This window comes from Uloborus diversus, chromosome 3, assembly GCF_026930045.1.
Source record: "Uloborus diversus isolate 005 chromosome 3, Udiv.v.3.1, whole genome shotgun sequence".
Lineage (NCBI taxonomy): Eukaryota > Metazoa > Arthropoda > Arachnida > Araneae > Uloboridae > Uloborus > Uloborus diversus.
This window is the reverse complement of record NC_072733.1, coordinates 137,471,953-137,490,738: the sequence shown is the minus strand read 5'-3', so window position 1 is coordinate 137,490,738 and position 18,786 is coordinate 137,471,953. Positions and strand designations below refer to the sequence as shown.

The window sequence follows — 18,786 nt, the reverse complement described above, 5'->3', positions numbered from 1 at the left end:
ACGGACGTTGATGACAAGGCACCATTTTGAGGTACTTCACGTTGTAAGAAGACTAACGTGTGACCCAAGGAGACTAAAAATTGCCGGTACAAAGGTGCGCCATTTTGGTTTTGCAAGCCACTCATATCGACAGGACCAGTTTTAAAAACGTTAAAAATCAGAAACAAAACCTTCAAAATATAGGGAATCATGATACCTACAACAAAAATGAATAATACAATCCACGACGGATGAAATAAAAAGAAATTGCTCATGTTTTTTTTTTTTACTTAGATCCTACTAAAACCGAAAAAATGTGATAGAATCTTAAATGTTCGTTTGATGGCGTTGAAACTTCCTGGGGGTACTGGAGAGGGCTGTGACACACACGTTGAACCCCAATTAGGATCTCTCTCGACGATACCCGGAATTTCCGGACCAACGTCCGTAGGTACAACCGTCCGTGGGTACAGCAGCTTCAACTAGTGAATAAAAATTCCCTTTCTAACGTCATTTCTTCAAATGAAAATGCTTAAATTTTGTGCCTCAACTTTTTTTTTTTTTTTTGACAAAAAGAGTCGTTTAATAATTTTACTGCTTCTAATGTTTATTTTAGTTTAGAATTCTCAAAAACGAGGCTGAAAACAGGTAAATTTAGTCCGTCATTACATTTAAAATATAAGTTCTAATACTCAACTTGTCATTACCAAATGATAATTTATCGGGATTTTTTAAAAATTATATCATGATACGTTGATGAAATTGATAAAACAAATGATGTGTTTGGAATTAATATTTAATCGGCAGTAAATAAACATTCGCATTGTAAGGAATTACGATGCAATACTTCAATAGTTGCGTTAGCTCAAATTATTTCAATGAGCCCTAACCTGTGATTATTTTCTATTGCTCATTTTGAGAAACTATTTGCTTCACCAAAGGTTCAAGAAACCTGTATTCTATTTAGATTAACTATTCCAAAAGTTGGTACTAATTTTTATTGGAGATTCTAACCAAATATTTAATTCATCGGGTTTTCTTCGCAACGAAATCAAAATTTACTTCTTGTTTAAAAGTATGCAGAATTTGTTTTAAAATAACATGGCTTCAAAGTGGCATTACGTTGCTACCCTCTCCATTTTAAATTATTCGTTATTAGTTCTTGTTGAAAGCTGTAAGATTATCTTCCATGACATCTCCCATTTCCCGATTTCAAATTACTCACATACAGGCCCGTCATTTGGGCAATCAAGGGGGGGGGGGGGCAATTGACCTTTTTTTTTCAAAACATAATTTAAATATGCTATTTTTGCTTGTGTTTTGATTCTCATTTCCTGTACAATTCATATCCTTTGCCCCCTCCCAGAAAAACTTTGAAAATACGAAAGTCTAATGAACATGGACCAGTCAAGTGTCAATCATATCGATCATTAATCCGCTCTTTATCCATCATGAATTCTATTCAGTCCTTATCGAAGCTTACACAGTCAAAACCGAAACTTTGTGCGCCACGAGGGGAGGGGTGGGGTGGGGGGAGAACCTACGTTCTCAAAATTCCTTTACCATAAAAACCGGGTCTTTTCCTTTCTTTAATTTCTATTTTACAGTTATGGTACTACTTTAGTAAGTGATGTAGAAGATAAATAATAAAAAATGTATTACATATGATGCATATCCAAACTGGTTGCAACCTGAAAAATAATATAAACATAGATGTTACAAAGACATCTAGAATGCAGAATTCTTTCGAAATTATTGGAATAATTTATTTTGTATGTACATTGCTGTGCTGTAAGTCTCGCATTAAATTTTGTTTACATTTATGCACTCATACCCCATAAGAGTAATGAAAATGAAACGGCCGACTACTGGGCTCATACATGGCCGAGCACTGGATTTCTATGGCCGACTACTAGAGCATTTTCTGGTTTTAACAATAGGTTAGTTTTTAAATTAAAAATATTTGTATTTCTGAAACAATTTAGTGAATCATTATCAGAAAGGTATAGCCTTAAGTCTTACAATGTTCTTATTGTTGAGTTGATTGATTAAATTTACAGGTTAACAAAAAACTGCAATCACTCTCTTAAATGGCAGACTGCTGAAGCTCGTACCCTATGCAATCGTGTTTTTCTACGCAAAAGACGACTGTTATGGGTTAATTAATTTTGAAAATGTTTCCGTGTTTTGAGTAGTCCGTATTCTGTTCTGAGTATGATGAAACAAAACCAAGGTATTAATATCTTCTACATGTGCTAGACATTTATGGCTCATTTGCATGTTGCTGCTATGATAAATGTAGTCAAATAATATTGTCAAATAGAAGTTATAACGTAATGTAAAACATCGATCAGAAAAGAAATTTTTAATTGAAGAAGAGTCAGAAAGTACAGATGAAAATTCATAATGGTTTCTCAATTTTATTTTTATATGCTACTGTAAATAATTTAAATATATACGTATAAATGCATTATTTGTCAATGGTGCTTTTTGTGAGTAAGACGTAAAAATTTCTTAATTCTTCATCAATCTATGGAATTTTCAAGTAAGGAATCACTTAAAAAAATATTTATCTGCTATCAACGAAAACTACACAAACAATTCATTTGTATATATACGCATGTCTATGGGTATTAGAGGTGGGCAATGTTGTTCTTTTTAATGATCCGTTCATTCAACTCGTTCATTTGAACGACTTCGTTCATTTTTGAAAAAGCTGTAGGTGATCTCTCTGCAACGACATGCTCATGTACATTCGAAATGTTTCATTAGACCAGTAATATTCTTTGAAGGAAAAATAAATAAATTAATCTAAAAGTAAAAAAAAATATGTCTATGAAAAATGAATCGAAAAACTTTATACAGGTTTAAATGCATTAAGCAATTATATTTATTCTATAAGATATTTCTCAGCTGCGGAATGGTAAGATATATTTTCCATTCCAAAAACCGCAGGTTTCATTTTCAGCATGTCAAAAAATTAAGTTATTAAATTTTTCCAACTACAGCACTAGATTGGGCCAAAAAATTGAAATCCTGCAAAGCAGTTACCTTAGTCCGGAAAAATTTGTAATTCCCTAACACTAATTGCTGTGCAAAATTTCGTGACTCTGAGTTAATGTCTGCTCTGGCAAGAGACTTAAATTGTTAAGATTTTTAGAGAAACATAAAATAAAGAGAATATTTTCAAATTTTTGAAATTCATCTGAGCTTTTAAGCCTTAGTGTGGTATTTTTTTAAATTCCTAACACAAACTACTGCGCAAAATGACTGTGAGTTTTTTCTGCTCTGGCAAGAGGTCTGAGTTTTGAAAATTTTATATAAAATTCCTGAACTACGAGTGACACGTTACAAAGTAGCTGCATACCTAATACGCTACAATACTTCGAATTTTTAATCACATGAACGGCATAGGACCCCCTCTCCCCTTAAACCACGTGTTTCCTTTTAGGGTTGGGGGGAAAGGGATCAATGGCCCCCCTTACTTTAAAAAAAACTAACGTTTTTACATATAAGTGGCCGTGGTTTTGTAGTTTTTAATAAAATTTCCTTGAGTTCACACCCTTTATCCCCCCCCCACTGAAAAGATCGAAATAACGGGTCTGTTTTGAACTGAAATGGGCTCTATTTCCTTGTTTATACGGGGAAAATGATAAGGAAATCACGTGGTTTAAATATTTGTTAAAAGTTGTCTGTACAGTACTTTTAATTCACTAGGGGAAATCAGCAAAATTCGCAAAAAAGTGGTGGCCGCATGGTAACAGATTTTTATGAAATTTGGTATACAGGTTCGTTTTATGCCTGTATAAAAATATCTAAAATATTTTTGCTTAAAATTTTTTACTTAAATAGTTACATGCGATTGAAAATTGGTCAAATTGAACAGCATTCTCATAATTGCTAAATGTTGCACTTTTGAAGGCTTGTATCTTGTTAACTATTAAATGAAAACATAAAAGTTATATGTTTTTGCAATCTATGGAGTAGGGTAATCAATCTGATATCAGTAAAATTTTCAAAGTTATTATAGTTAACTTTTAACCGAGTCTCAAAAACTGAAAATATTTCAATTTTCTCATAATTAAGCATTTTATTTTTTAATCTCAATCTTTAAGGAATGCATTAGCTTTGATGAAATTAATACCCAATACTGTGCTAAGTATCATAAAAGAAATACCTTACTTTTGAAGTTGTATTTTAACTCATTTGTCTTCAAAATCAGTTTTAAACTTAGTGACATTTTGTAAAATGATGATTTTCCCCTTCACGTACACACAAAAATTCAAATGAGGGAAAATTAAGACAACTTTAAAATTTTTCAAGAATATAGAGCTGTGTTTCTACTATTTGCTTGAAGAAACTCGAAATTGGTTTTTGATTTCCAAACGTAAAATAAAATTCAGAGAAATAGCATTTTCTTTCTGTTTTATGGGTCAATCCATACAGGTTCGACGGATGGTTGCGCTCGACCATTTTTAATTTTTTTGAAATTCATATCCCTAAAAGCTGCATATGAAAGAAGTTTAAAACCTCTTTTATTTTTTCTCTCAACTTTGATTTTTTGGAGGTCATCAAAAGTGATTTTCGTAGTCAAAAATGGGACTTTTAGACCTTTGCATTTTGGCCAAAATCTATTTGAATTACATTTATGACAGTTAATTTAACGCTTTGATGTTAAAGTGCATAAGTTGATAGTCTTACATCCTGAGTTACGTAGCTGTACGTTAATAATTAAAAAAATGGCAACAGGTTAGTTTAAGACCAAATGTAAAAATTTTACTCATTTCAAAGGGGGATAACTCACGTAGGGGACGGAAACACAAAATGAAATACGGCAAAAACTAATCACTGGAACCATGCTAAATAGAGTATGTAACTGTTGCTGTGTGTTTGTGTACCCTTTATTAATTACAGCCCCTCAAAATTCGGAAAAATGACAAAAATGACATTTTTAGACTTCTATAAACCAAAAGAGGATTGAATTAAAAATAAAATTTCCTGGCCAATTGAATATTCTATTCAAGTATTATACATGTTATACATATTGTTTTTTTTATTTGGTTTGTAAAAAAGATACAGGTCTTTGAAATTAAGCAATTTCGCTAGTCAATTCACACACTAAAACAGAAATAAAAAGTGTAAAAACTTCATGGCACCTTCTTAAATTACGTATATTGTGCCCTATATAATACATTATACTGAAAAAACATATTGTAATTTTCAAAATAATTATTTTAATTTGATAACTTAGAAATACTTGGACATGAATGAGAAGTTTATGCCGTGTGGAACCTGTATGGATTGACTCTTATGTGAAATAACGAGAATTCAAAGAACTTGATAAACGACTAAATGATACAAAAGCAAGTAAAACTGACATTTATTTCAATTTAAAAAAATGTACATTTCAGCATGTACTTCATAAACATGCTTTTGAGAAAATGAAACACGAAAGAAATGTATTCAGTAAATTACCGCCCATTAGCTGTAAAGCAAAAAGTTCCCATTAGCTAGGAAATGACTGAGCTAGCGGTGTATTTCACGAAAGAAATGGTTAGTTTTGCTAAACTTACAAAGTAAAAAGAAGTAACTAATGAAATTTTTCCTTAGTTCAAGTTACTCTAGTAACAAAAATACGCCGATACCAATCATTAAAATTTAGTAGCATCTAAAAGAGACTTCATTATGTTACGTAAAAAAAATGAGTAAATTTAGAGCATTCCCTCATCTTCAAAAAAACATCTGAAATAGAGGAAAAAATGAAATTTTCGGAAATTTTAGATTTTTTAAAGTACGATTTCGTTATCAAGAAATTCATAAACATTTACTAAATTAGAGCAGATAGTTAGTTATAGATAGTTTTTCAATCTGAATCATTTTTAATGTTATTTTTTCATTAAAAGAGCTAGAAGAGTGATTTGAAATCTGAAGTAAATTGGCAAAATTTCAATCTTTGTTAATATTTCAGATTCAAAAAAAGATCCGAATAAATTTTACTTTGCTTTTTCCCAATAGAGATTTGTTCATAGAGTGCGGAAATATTTATTTTTAAGTGTACGTTTATAGCTTATGGAGTTATTGAGTCACAAACTGGCAGCAATAAACTTTGAAAATTTAGGCTTAGCGTAAGCATCAATTTCTAATTTCAATAACGAAACAACAAACAGATTTTCAACTTTCATACTTTGCATTTCCTCATAGATATGCATGGTTTACCTAAATAAAAATTTTCATTGAAATCTGTGACATGTCAGCCACAGCTGATTTGCTCATTTCGCATGGAATGACCCTAGGTTAAAAGCTGGAATTATTCACCAATTGGAGTAAAAACTTCGCAGACCCCTCCAGTGGGCTGTTTTCGTTTTACATCTTAAGGAACTCTCGTTGTGGCATCTCTTACAGTTTATTGATGGTTCAACGTCAGACAACAAATCTTACTCCACTAAAATTAGAAAAAGGCTGTGCGACTCTGAAAAGCGCCCCATAGTTGTTTTAAGCCATTTGAATGCAAGTTGATCGGACGATATTGAGTAAAGACCAACAATATTTCTTACTAATATCATATGCCATGAAGTAAGGCGTATGCTCTTCTAATCTTCCTAACCGCGATCTGGGTCTCTCTGTCTGAAAACAGCTATAGAATATTGAGATTGTACAATTCTACTATAAAAGCACCAACTAAGTTTCAAATTTTGGTCAAATTTATTAATGTGTGTACTCCATCCTGGTTTAGAATAAAAATCAACCATTCTATTAGAAACAGAGCTAAGCATGCGTGGGAGTTCCTTCGTGCATCAAGATACTTGGCAAAAAGGTATCAATGTAATTGATTCCATCAATTGAACGCATAGTTAACAAGTTTTATAAGTAATTTAAAGAATTTTCCTCAATGAATAGAACTCTATATCCTAAATGTAGTTTTAATTTTTTGCGTATTTCCCAGAGAGTTTTGTAACCGTATAAAAACATTGATTTTTAGTCGGACTTGTTCTTACATGCTATTAGATTATCAGTAAAGACCTTGTAAATTTTTTATCTTTACCCACCTCAACAGCCACACGATTTGTAAAAAAAAATGTTTTTTTCCATTGAAATTTAGACCTCTTGCCAGAGCAGAGGAAACTAACCCAGAGACAGTAAAATGTGCATAATAATTTGTGTCTACAAAATTAAAGACAGGGCTCTTATTTCACATTTTTCCAGGGGGAGATAAAGGTCGTGAACTCAATGAAAATTTATCGGAAAACCACAAACCTACGGCCACTTATATGCAAAAGCGTTAGTTTTTTAAAGTAGGGTGGTATGACCCCCTCCCCCCTAAAATTTTAAATTACGGACTTGACTCAAGGGGTGGGCTGATGTCATTAATGTGACTGAAAATTCGAAGCATTTGCAGCGTATTAGGTTTGTAGCTACTTTGTAATATATCACTCGTATTTAGAAAGGAAATTTATATAAAATTCCCAAAATTCTGGAATCTTGCCAGAGCAGAAAAAATAACTCACAGGCTTGAAATTTTACGCAGTTGATTGTGTTAGAAAGTTAAAAAATTACCGCACTAAGGCTTAAAGTTCAGCGGAGTTTAAAATATTTTGTAAATTTTCTCTTTATTTGATGTTTTTCTAAAAATCTCAAAAACTCAAGTCTCTTGCCAGCGCAGAAGACATTAACTCGGAGTCACAATATTTTGCACAGTAATTAGAGTCACAAATTTTCCGCACTAAGGATAAGTGCTTTGCAGAATTTCGGTTTTTCCGGCCCATCCTAATGTTACATATGGTATTACCAATAGACTATGTATAACGAAAAAAGTAACAACAAATACATCTGTAGCTCAGCCGGAATACCGGATAACTTTATTTAAAAAAAGACTCGCCTAAATATTAGGGAGCTTCAAAATTATTTCACAGTACCGATGAGAACAGAAAAAAAAAAAAAAAAAAAAACGCAACACTTTTTTAAATGGGGGAAAAAATAAACAGCAATAACCCGTTTTTAAAATCTCAGGATATTGAATGTAAAATAAGCGACTTGAAAGTCATCAAGTAAGTTAAAAATAAAGCCATTTCAATGCAGATGGAAGTTGATAGGAATGTTATAGAAAACATAATAATGACCAGAAAAGTGATAAAGGGTATTTTTAGAAGGATTTTAGCAGTTGCGTGGGGACAGGAAGTGGGCATTTTGTTAGTAACACAAACAAGTTACACAAAACCTAACTAATGGATACATTGGAAAATTGCAAATGAACTGCAACGGTTAAATAAAAATGATGAATAAAATGCAGAAAGGCGGAGGGGGGGGGGGTAATAAGGTTCGGAATGAATAGATTGTACTGCACTAAGAAAAAGAAAATTTGGAGATTAAAAGAGAGTTAAAAATTTGAAGATGAATGTTTTTTTTTTTTTGAAATTCTATTGTATCACAAGTGTATCAATAAAATGTTAAAAACTGCGCACCGTTCAAAGGAACGGTCGTTCATTTTTTAAGTGAACAAACGGATCCGTTCATTTTAAGGATTCGTCCTTTTTGACCCGTTCGTTCATGAACGACACATCTCTAATGGGTATCGTATGCGTAGCGAAATCACAAGTTTTCGTCTAGCTGCAGCAGCATAAGCATGTCAGTTTTGCTATCAGATAGCACTGAAGAAGAACAGCAACGGTGAGTAATCAGATTTTTCTGTTTAAAAAGTGCAGAAATTCACCAAAAATGCTTTATCTCGCATAAACGTTTTTTTACATCCTTTTACAAAAAAAGGAAGTATTGTATTCGCGAAAAAATTTTCACTCAAAAATCGACCTTAATATCCATTTTGCTCACCCCCGAATGAATGTTGAGTTTTTTTCTTCCGACCCGACCACACGTGCATATAAACCTAAGAACGTATAGAGGCCTGAAATATCCATTTTGACGATTCCTGAGTCAATCACAACGAGTTTTCTCGTGACGTCTGTATGTACGTATGTATGTGCGTATGTACGTATGTGCGTATGTACATATGTGCGTATAATGTGTGTATGTGCGTATGTATGTCGCATAACTCAAGAACAGTATGTCCTAGGAAGTTGAAATTTGGTACGTAGACTCCTAGTGGGGTCAAATTGTGCTCCTCCGCTTTTGGTTGCATTCGTGTGTTTCTAAACGGGTCTTTTGCACCTTTTTTTTGGGGGGGGAGGGGGAGTCATTGTTAATTTCGATGCAAACTTAAGTGGTGTTATAATTTGGCGGACACTTGGCGATATATCGCCAGTCTTTTGGTCACCAAGTTTTGTCGCCAACTTGGCGACAATTTTGGCAATTTTTTAAAAAATTATCTGGTTTCAATTTGGCCACTGTTGATGATATTTAGAGAGTTAACTGTTGAATCACATAAAAATTGCCAATGATGGGGAAATAACATTAAATTGGTGTAAAAGGAAGTCATGTGATGTACACATCAGCTCGTTTTTTTTTTTTTTTTGGATCCAAACGTTTACAAGTAGCTGCACAAGCGGAACACAAAACCAAGGATGACAGTCTACCGTTATCACTGATGACGATTGTCAAGCCCAAAATATGGTTACATTATAGCTGACTGATCATAGATGAGGTTGCATCTTTTTAAAAATTAGCTATGGTTCTGGCTTTTAAATTATTCACGACATAGATGTTCAGAATGCGGTGTAAAATGGCTTCACGAACAACCTAAAACCTACCAGGAAGGCATAATGAAGCTTGTGACTCGCTGGACCAAGTGTATTTATCACTGCTCTAATGTATACACACTGAGGTGAGAGATGTCATGGGATACTTCCTAATGTTGTGTCGAACTTCTTTTTGGCTTTGAGAAACGCAACAGCTCGACGAGGCAATAGCTCAACAAGTTTTTGGAAGTTCCATACAGAAAAAGTGAGCCATACTGTAGCTCTATATGTCCATAATTGCGAAGGTGTTGTCGTTGCGGGATTTTGTACAAGAACTTATCTCTCGATTATGCCCCATAAATAATTGATGGAACTCATGTCGGTTTTTCGCCAAAGTTTTCGTCAGTGTTCGCCAAACTGGGCCCAACCTAAAAAAAAAAAAACAACCCAGGATATTTCGGATGGGCCCACTTGAAAAAAAAAAAAAAAAACTCACTTTATTGATTTTTTTTCCAAAATTTTCTGCATATTGAAAACATTTTCTTCATTATGAATACCAAGTCCAGAAATTGCCATCTACCTTTCTGGACAATTTATTAAGTATAAGAAATTAAAATTGCATACACATTCCCAACTTCTCGAGGAAAGGAATTTTAAAGTACTTGATATTAATCATGTGTACGCTTATTGATACCCCTTTTTATCTTAAAACTGATCATTAGGTTAGCCATAGTTTTTCCATAGGTTGCAAGAACGAACTATAAAAAAATATATTACTAGAGAATTTCTTTCGAGATTACAAAGAGCAATTTCTTAAAATGTTACTCACACAATTTTTTTTTAAGACACGCAAGTTTTTAATTTTTGAATGGTATGTTTTAGAAAAAAAAAACCGTCCCTACAAGCTTATTTTACTCGTTGAAAGTCGATAATACACTTCAGAATTTTAGTCAAGTGTATTTTCACGCTTTGCGTTTCAAATAAAAACTTATCTTTGTGGAAATGGGGGAAAAATCCGTTTGAATATTTAAAATATTAGATTTGAAAGTTTTTTTTTAATTTATTAATTTAGACATTTTATTGGTCAAAAAATAAATAATAAACATGTTTGTTTTTCCCGAATATATTCGATTTCATCTCTAGAAGATTAGTTTTTTTATGGAATTGATCACTGCTACAGTTTCTACTATTTTCTCAACTCTAAAGTGAATTTCACTGTTTTAAAAATGTCGAGAAGTATTATCCCTTGAAAAAAAAAAAACTTTTTTTTTCTCAATTTTCATTGCAAATTCTCTATTCCCCCCCTAACTATACCACTTTTTATTTTAGTTTCCTACAAACTGTTGTTTCTGAGTTTTAGAATTTTGAAAAATAACTTTTATTTCCTAGTAGTAATGATAGCAGTTATTTACGAACAATAGTGGTTGATTTAAACTACATCTCGAAAATATCGTTCTTAAGCCTTAAAAAAAAGGAATGGTTTCATCATTTGCCTTCGCCTCATTAAGAAATAGAAAAAAGAAAAAGAAAACAGATAAAGGAGATATATTTCTGGGAAGCATAATCTTAATAGCAGCATTAAAAGCGCTTGTGGGGAATTTTTTTTTCTCTACGCATAGGGCTTTGGTGATTAATATAATGATTTCCGAGGTGTCGTAACAACATTAATAACAAGTCCGCTCATGCAAACAATAGAGCCGGTTGGCTCATTTATTTTAATGAAATGAAATTGAGATAATATGCAAGAAAAAGTAATCCATTTTGTGACCTTGCAACTGTTTTAAAATAAACATTTCAATATCAGTTTAATCTTTTGTTTTATTGTTGGAAGAACATTAAAAAATATAAGTCGAGCTTAAAACGTATGTTTAACATTAAATACGAATAATGAGGGTATTTAACGTGTAGATGATACATGATGCAATTTTTTATTCACTTTTTTAAACCAGTGTAAAAAACGGCATTCAAATTACAGTGAAAAATTTCTGTACATTTATTTTTCTCTCATCGTAAATGAAAGAGTAGGATTTTTTTTTTATCATTTAAATGAAATAGAATAGAAATATTTTTCAGTCTTTTCATGATTTTTTTTGTGCAGTATATATTCCTGGTTATTGTACTTGTTTACGAATCCTCTCATTTTTAAAATAACTATTTTCTCTTCATTTATGATTTAGTAAGATTTAAGTTCCTATTTAATTTTCTTTATGGTTTTCTCTCACATTAATTGCATACTTTATTGCATTACTTTTATTACATACTATTTGTTACATTTATTGCATTTTCACAGTAAGCATGTTTTCATTTCCTTCAACTATCGACTTTCCAATCATTTTTATTACGCTAATCTTGAGGGTTTTCCCTTATCTTTCTTAATATATAACTTAAGCTTACATTTTATTTCACTTAAAATTGTTTCATTACTATTTATGAATGAAGTACTTCCCGATCAATTGCTTAAGTTTTCCTGCGCGTTTCTCTAACTTTACTTCAGATAATATCTTAACGAGTATGTACTATTATTGAGTAATTGTAACAGTTTACACTTGATGTTATATGCTTAATATCCAACGACCTTTTAACAATCATTAGGGAAGATATTCTACTTTAAAAATCATTCCGACAATAATCTATCAGAAAAGGAAATTCTAACATTGAAGGAAAAAATCCTTTTCGTTTCCTCATTCAGATAGCAAAGTAAAAATGAAGGAAATGATAAATGCCAGACATAGTTTAGGAAGTGTGGTAAGGGGGTGGCAAAATAACTAGCCAAATTTTGGGGCTTTAAAAATGTTAATTAGATGTTTTCAATTAAAATATTTTCAAATTTGCCTTTATTGAAACAAAGAATAAATGAAAAATAAAGATTTTTCTGATTGTTTATTCGCGTTTTTAAAAATCTATGGTGTATTTTTTTTATTACTCAAAATTATCATGAGCTTAATATTACGCATGTATTAATTGTAAATAGATCGACAATATCGTGACTAACTGAAACCCATCGTTTCTAATAGTTTTATTGAAGCTTTATATATTTCTTTTTGAAAAGAGAAAAAAAATGAAAAGAAAAAATCAAATGTTAATAGTATTCACAGAAACGTGATCCCCTATGAATTAAGGTATGCGTAGATTATTATTGGGATAATTGTCTAATAGACTAATAGAAATTAGTTATTAAAATGCATATTTATCGATTCATATATGAATTTAATTTTAGCCATATTGAAGGGATTTTTTTAAACTCAAAAAGGAACTTCATTTATTTACTTTTTACTAGTCTGCAGTAAATGCAATTCTTATTTTAGAAAGATATTTTGAAAAGACTGGTACCATGTTGAAATTTAGTGTCAAAAGTGTTTTGTGGTAGTGTATTTTATTCGATGCAGAACCTCTTTGAGTTTTGGCACATGTTTTGCAACAAAGATGTTTTTAACAAACTCTTGACATTTTTCTCATGCACAGAAGTTCAACTGAAAATAAGGGGAAAATGCTAATGATAGAACACGTTCTACCCATCGAAGATGCAATGCAAAAGTAGAAAAATTAGGAGCTTCTGTTGTTCCCTGATTTGTTTAAATGTGATTATGGGAAGCTATAAAACACAGACAGTTTAACTTAAAAAACAGTTTTAAAGTTTTGTTTAAAGTAGGACCGGATAAGTGAATGATATTTGAATAAATTAAGAATAATCCTATAAAAAGTTTGATAAAAAATAAAGATTTTTTAAATCGGAATCTTTATTATGTACAGTCAAACCCCGCTACAACGAAACCCTAACTGACAGACTTGAAAAATCGCTATAGTCGAGGGTTCGCTACATCCGATTTTTCAAAAAACGTTCGAATACCCCAAAATACTTTTTGTGATGAACATGTTAATTATGTGATGTTCATTACAAAAGTATCTCATAAGTATCTTTTTATTAGTAAGTAAAATGTATTGATCATTTTGTACTCAATACTAAGCTAACAAAAAATTACCCTTTTAAAAAAAAATCTATGCATGGAAGAAAGGTGTTATTTTTGGTTACAAGCTTTTAGATTTTGCCAATATTTTAGTCCTTAATCGTTTTGGTCTGTAGTTTCAGTTGCGAAAAAAAAAAAAAAAAAGTTCTAAACATTGACAGCTGCCTTTGAGCAAAAATCGAAAGTCGACGACTAATATCTTTTATTACTTCATCAATATCAGAAGACGAGTCTAGTCAAGTTGTTCTCGTCAGATTCTTTTGATTTGTTTAGAAAATACCAAAGCTCATAAGACACTTCTTTATATATGCTCAAAACAAAAAATTCGTTTGAAGTAAATCCACTTTTTAGATCAGAGGTTCACTGCAAATAATCAAACACTTTTTGAACACTATTTGCACACGTACACTTGTCTCCTTTTTAAGAACATTTTTTTTTTGTAATAGTTATTAGAACCGTTTTGTGAACACATGTCATAATACTTTTTGAACACGTACACTTGTCCCCTTTTTTAGAACACTTTTTCCAGTCAGTTTTCAAAACACTTCTAGAAACACTGTTCGGAACATGTATATCCTTTTTAGCGCACATTTTCGACATTTCATGAATAGTGTAAAAGAATGGTTTTTGAACACTTGGGCTAAACATTTTGTGGCACACGTTTTAGTACAGTTTTTAGGATATGTTTCGGAACACTTACCGATCACTAATACTCTCGCGGAATGTGTGCTACCCAAGTATAGAAGAAGCTTATAAAAAGAAAAAATACTCACTAAATTCATTTTTGTTGAGACTGCAGGCTTGATGATGTCTTTAGGCTTTGAGTGAATATGATTATTAATATATTATTAGTATGAAAATTTAAAATCTAATGGCATCTCAAAACCAATTGAACAGTTTACAGCAAAATGACAAACGAGCAAAAAAATTAGCAAGAAATTGTAGTACAAAATCGTATTTACTACAGGAATGACAACTAAATTTGAAATAAAAATTTTCATAAATAAGTTTTCAAAGCCAATCCATAGTGAAAAAGTAAACAAAAATGTGTCAAAAACAAATGGTTATATAAATTAATTTAAAAAAAATAATTCGTCAAGAACAAAAACTTTTTTATTACTGTCTATAAATCTAATTTGCTTACGTTCCTACTACTTAGCTACTCAGTAGTCTACTGCTCGGTTTATGATCAATGACCATTAAAAAAGGTAGTGTTCTTTTATACCATTAAAATGCAATGAAATTCTTTAATAACTAATCATTTCTGTGAAACTTCACTGTAAAGATGGAATTACCAATTAGTTAACATTTAGTTTTTCTTCCTTGTGCAAAACCAATTTCATTTGAATTAGGCCAAAAAAATTCCATTTAACTCATTCCCAGATGTATGTTTAGTGTTTTCGACCCGTCTTCAAGAGCAAATGAATGTACCGGCAATGAAAATGCCCATTTTTTATAATTACTGAATTCATTATCACGAGTTTTCTCGAGACGTCAGTAAATACATATGTAACAGAGGTGAATTCGTAAATGTTCCAGTATCAGAGACCCTAATGATAAATGATTGAAAAACGATTTTTGGCCAGTTTAGTGTGTAAGCGGAATTATTTTTCTTGAAAAGTAACGGCGTTCCAGTAAGACCAAGCATGAATTCACCCCTGGTTTTAACGTATCTCGCATAATTGAAAAACTGTATGCCGTAATAAGTTAAAATTTTGTATGTAGACTGAGTGGAGTCTGGTTGTGCATCTCTGTTTTTGGTGTACACAGAGGTTCCAAAAGTAGCGTTTACACTTTTTCTTTTTTTGAGCCAAATAGGTGTAGTTTTCAATGACGACTAAGAAGCATATTTTTCTCGATTATGTTCGATTCGATCGAATTCTATCTACCAGTCACGTAGCGAGACATTTTCTTCTGGGTGGAGTGAAGGAAATTTCTGGTTTCACTTTTGGTTGATAGAATTCGTTCGAATTGAATTATCAATTATGTTAGATTGAATGTGCCCCTGAAATGATGTTATGAATGGACGCCCACTTGGTGAAAAATTGAGCGAGAAATATTTCACTCGGTACTATTTCTAAATTGTTATTTCAGTATGATTTTTTGAAAAATTACTTCTGGAATAAAATTTTGTGAAAATCCGATTATTAGGTTGATCGAAAGTTATTAAACGTAACTTGCTTTTTATTAATGGCACATTCAACTCGATTTTGTTCAATGCGATGGGATGCTATCTACCAGTAGCGCAGTGAGAAATTTCAACCGGATAAGGCAATGCAAATTTTTGACTGTGTTATTGGCAGATACAATCTTATTCGAAACGAATTACGTTGGATTTGAATGGGCCACTTCAACTTAAAAAGTTTCAGTTGTACTTGAATTTTTTCAATAGTGCGATTTTCTTTAAATAAAAACACGACTTCCCAGAAATTCCTGGTCAAACTCGCTTAATTATACTTTGAAGTACAGAGTGCTGTTTAAAAAGTTAAATTGTCTCAAGGGAGAAATAAGTTCCCTAATGCAGCTAAAAATTAAAACACGTATTTAATTTACATTTTAAACTGATGCACTTAGAACCTCTGAACTCCTATTTTGCAGTTTACTAAACACATTTTGTCGTAAAACAAAATATTTTTTAAATTAACCTAATTGACATAAATACACATTTTAAAATTTACATCACATTGATGAAAGTAGTATTGCGGAATCCTCATCGTCTTTGGGCAAAAGTTTAATTAATTGAGTGTTGATCTATTTTGACTTATTTTGTTTCAGTCAAACGTTTAAGTAAATTTAGTGTGGTAGGTTCATTGTTTCAAAGCTTTTCAAAATACGAAAAAAATGAATTTAGTTTCAAATGTCTGGAAATTTAAATACAAACGACATCAGGAAAAAGTCTTACATAACTCGAGCTTAAACAAAAGTATGTTCATTTTTTTTCAATAAAAGGAAATCTTGAAACGCATCTGCAGAAATCGTTTGCAGTTTTACTACTTAACAGTCATTTAACTCAATATTTTTTAAATTAATTTATTTGACACATGTACAAATTTTAAAATTTACATCACATTGCTGGACAGTTGTATTTCAGAATCCTCGTTTTTACATGCAAGTCGATTCGATTGTAAAATTCCATAAAACTTAATTTATAAAAGCTATTTTTTACATTTATAAACTTTATCAGTTGAACACAAATAATATATGTCCCCTTTAACACTAAATTCTCTTGGATAATTGGATAATATTTTTCTAGGATTCGACCCCCCCCCCCCCGTCCTCCCTTCCCTTTTATCATCAAATATAGCTGAAATGTTCTTAAGATATATATATATATATATATATATATATATATATATTTTTTTTTTTTTTTTTTAAATTTACGGCGAAATTCTCCGAGTCTTCTTCCTCTTCAGCTTAAAACTATACTTTCAAAATTAAATTTTGAAACATTGAAGTTGGATATCCCCTTGAGTCCACTAAAAATTTTCTTAATTCTTCACCTCTGAATCGTTTTCGGAGGGGATCATTCATGGAAACTCTTACCCTTATAGTTTACTAAAGACCAATCTAAAATTGCAATTTTAAAACTCCAGTTTAATTCATTTTTCTAGAATTCTCCCCGCCTCGTTTTCTCACCTTTACATCACCCAAAGACAGTTTAAACGTTATTTTCAAAACATCAGCTTCAACAAATATCTCGGGAAGGTATCCCTACACCTTTTTTCCGAACATTAAAAATATGGCCTAAAATTGCGTTATTAAAGCTAAAATTAGATTTTTTTTAAAATTAAAAGCCCTGAAAATTCCGAGTATTCCAGTCTGTGGCTCTCTGAGCCTCTCTTTTATAGTGTTAAATAGTTTGCATGAAATATATGTATAATATTGAAATATTTCTTTAATGTCTGCAACAGAATGAACTTTTTACTTATCCAATAATTACACGTTTTTCATCAAAATTTTCATCATATGTTATTTAATTTTAGTTCATCAGGTTGTATATTTTTCTTAACTAGGACATGGTCATTTTTCAAAACATAATTTTTTTTTTATTAACGTGTCGAACAGCAAATTGAAAAATTGATTTAAATAAGGCAAAAAAAAAAGGTAAATTTCTCAGAATTATCTTCTAAACCAGTGGTTTTAAACGTTTTGTTTCCCAGTCCTATTTTTGAACAATTCCAGGCCCGATATATGTACTGAGACACACATACATTTATACAAGTCTATATAAGCTTTAGTAGTTTCAGAAATCAGATTAAGATAGCTGATATAACTTTTTGCATATATTTCGAGCTCAGAGTAGAAATTCAAACATCCTTTTTTTTTGCTTTACTATGCATTTGTGTTAAATTTAAATTGTGAGACTCAAATTTCATAAATTTATAAAGTGTAACAAATAACAATAAAGGTTATTGATCTTTGTTCCAAGCATAATCGATGGTCAAACATCTGGATTACAATTGTATAATTTTTAAATTTAGTTATTCTTCTACAACTTAAACAGTATGATGAATAAAAGTTTATTTAAAACAAAATATGAATGCTCAGAGATGTACAAGTCCTTAATGTACAAATGCTAACGCATAATGTACACAAAATATGGAGCTCAACAATCTGCGAGTGCTAAGTCAATTTTTAAATGTTTAAGCATAATGTAATGAATAGTAATGGATATAAGTAACTTGCATTAAATTATTCCAAAGCAGACCAAAACAGCTACAGATGAAAATTCTGAAATCGACATCAATGTTTACTAATACTTTTTGCGTAACTTCGCAGAATTTGGCACACGTGACGTCACAATTTGGTAGCACAAAGTTCTTTTAATTAAGTTTATAATTGAGGGTATTGAAAAAATGTAACGAAATTTACAGTAAAAATAACGTTCTTTAATTTAATAGTGTATACATACAGTATATAGTACAACCAACCAATCTTCATCTAGCCATTCTCATTGCAGCAAAGAAAGTAATGATTTTACAAGTGTGCCCTAATGTGACTAAATATGTTTTCAAATGTGTTGACGAACCATCTGCTGCCTGGACTCGTGTGTTGGCACTCGAGGTTCAGTATCTAGAACATATTCGGAATACTTTCCTTCTGACGGAGCTTATTCAGAACACTTCATGGCGCACATTCACATATTAGGATCACTTTTTCTGAAACAAACTGTTCCAAATTGTGCAGGTTTATTTGCAGTGTTCGTTTACGAATGA

General features: G+C 31.4%; 1 protein-coding gene across 1 annotated transcript in view; it reads right to left on the bottom strand.

Moving 5' to 3' along the window:
- The window catches only part of LOC129218960 (uncharacterized), a 48,489-nt gene that overhangs the window by 1,507 nt on the left and 28,196 nt on the right, over window positions 1-18,786 (bottom strand).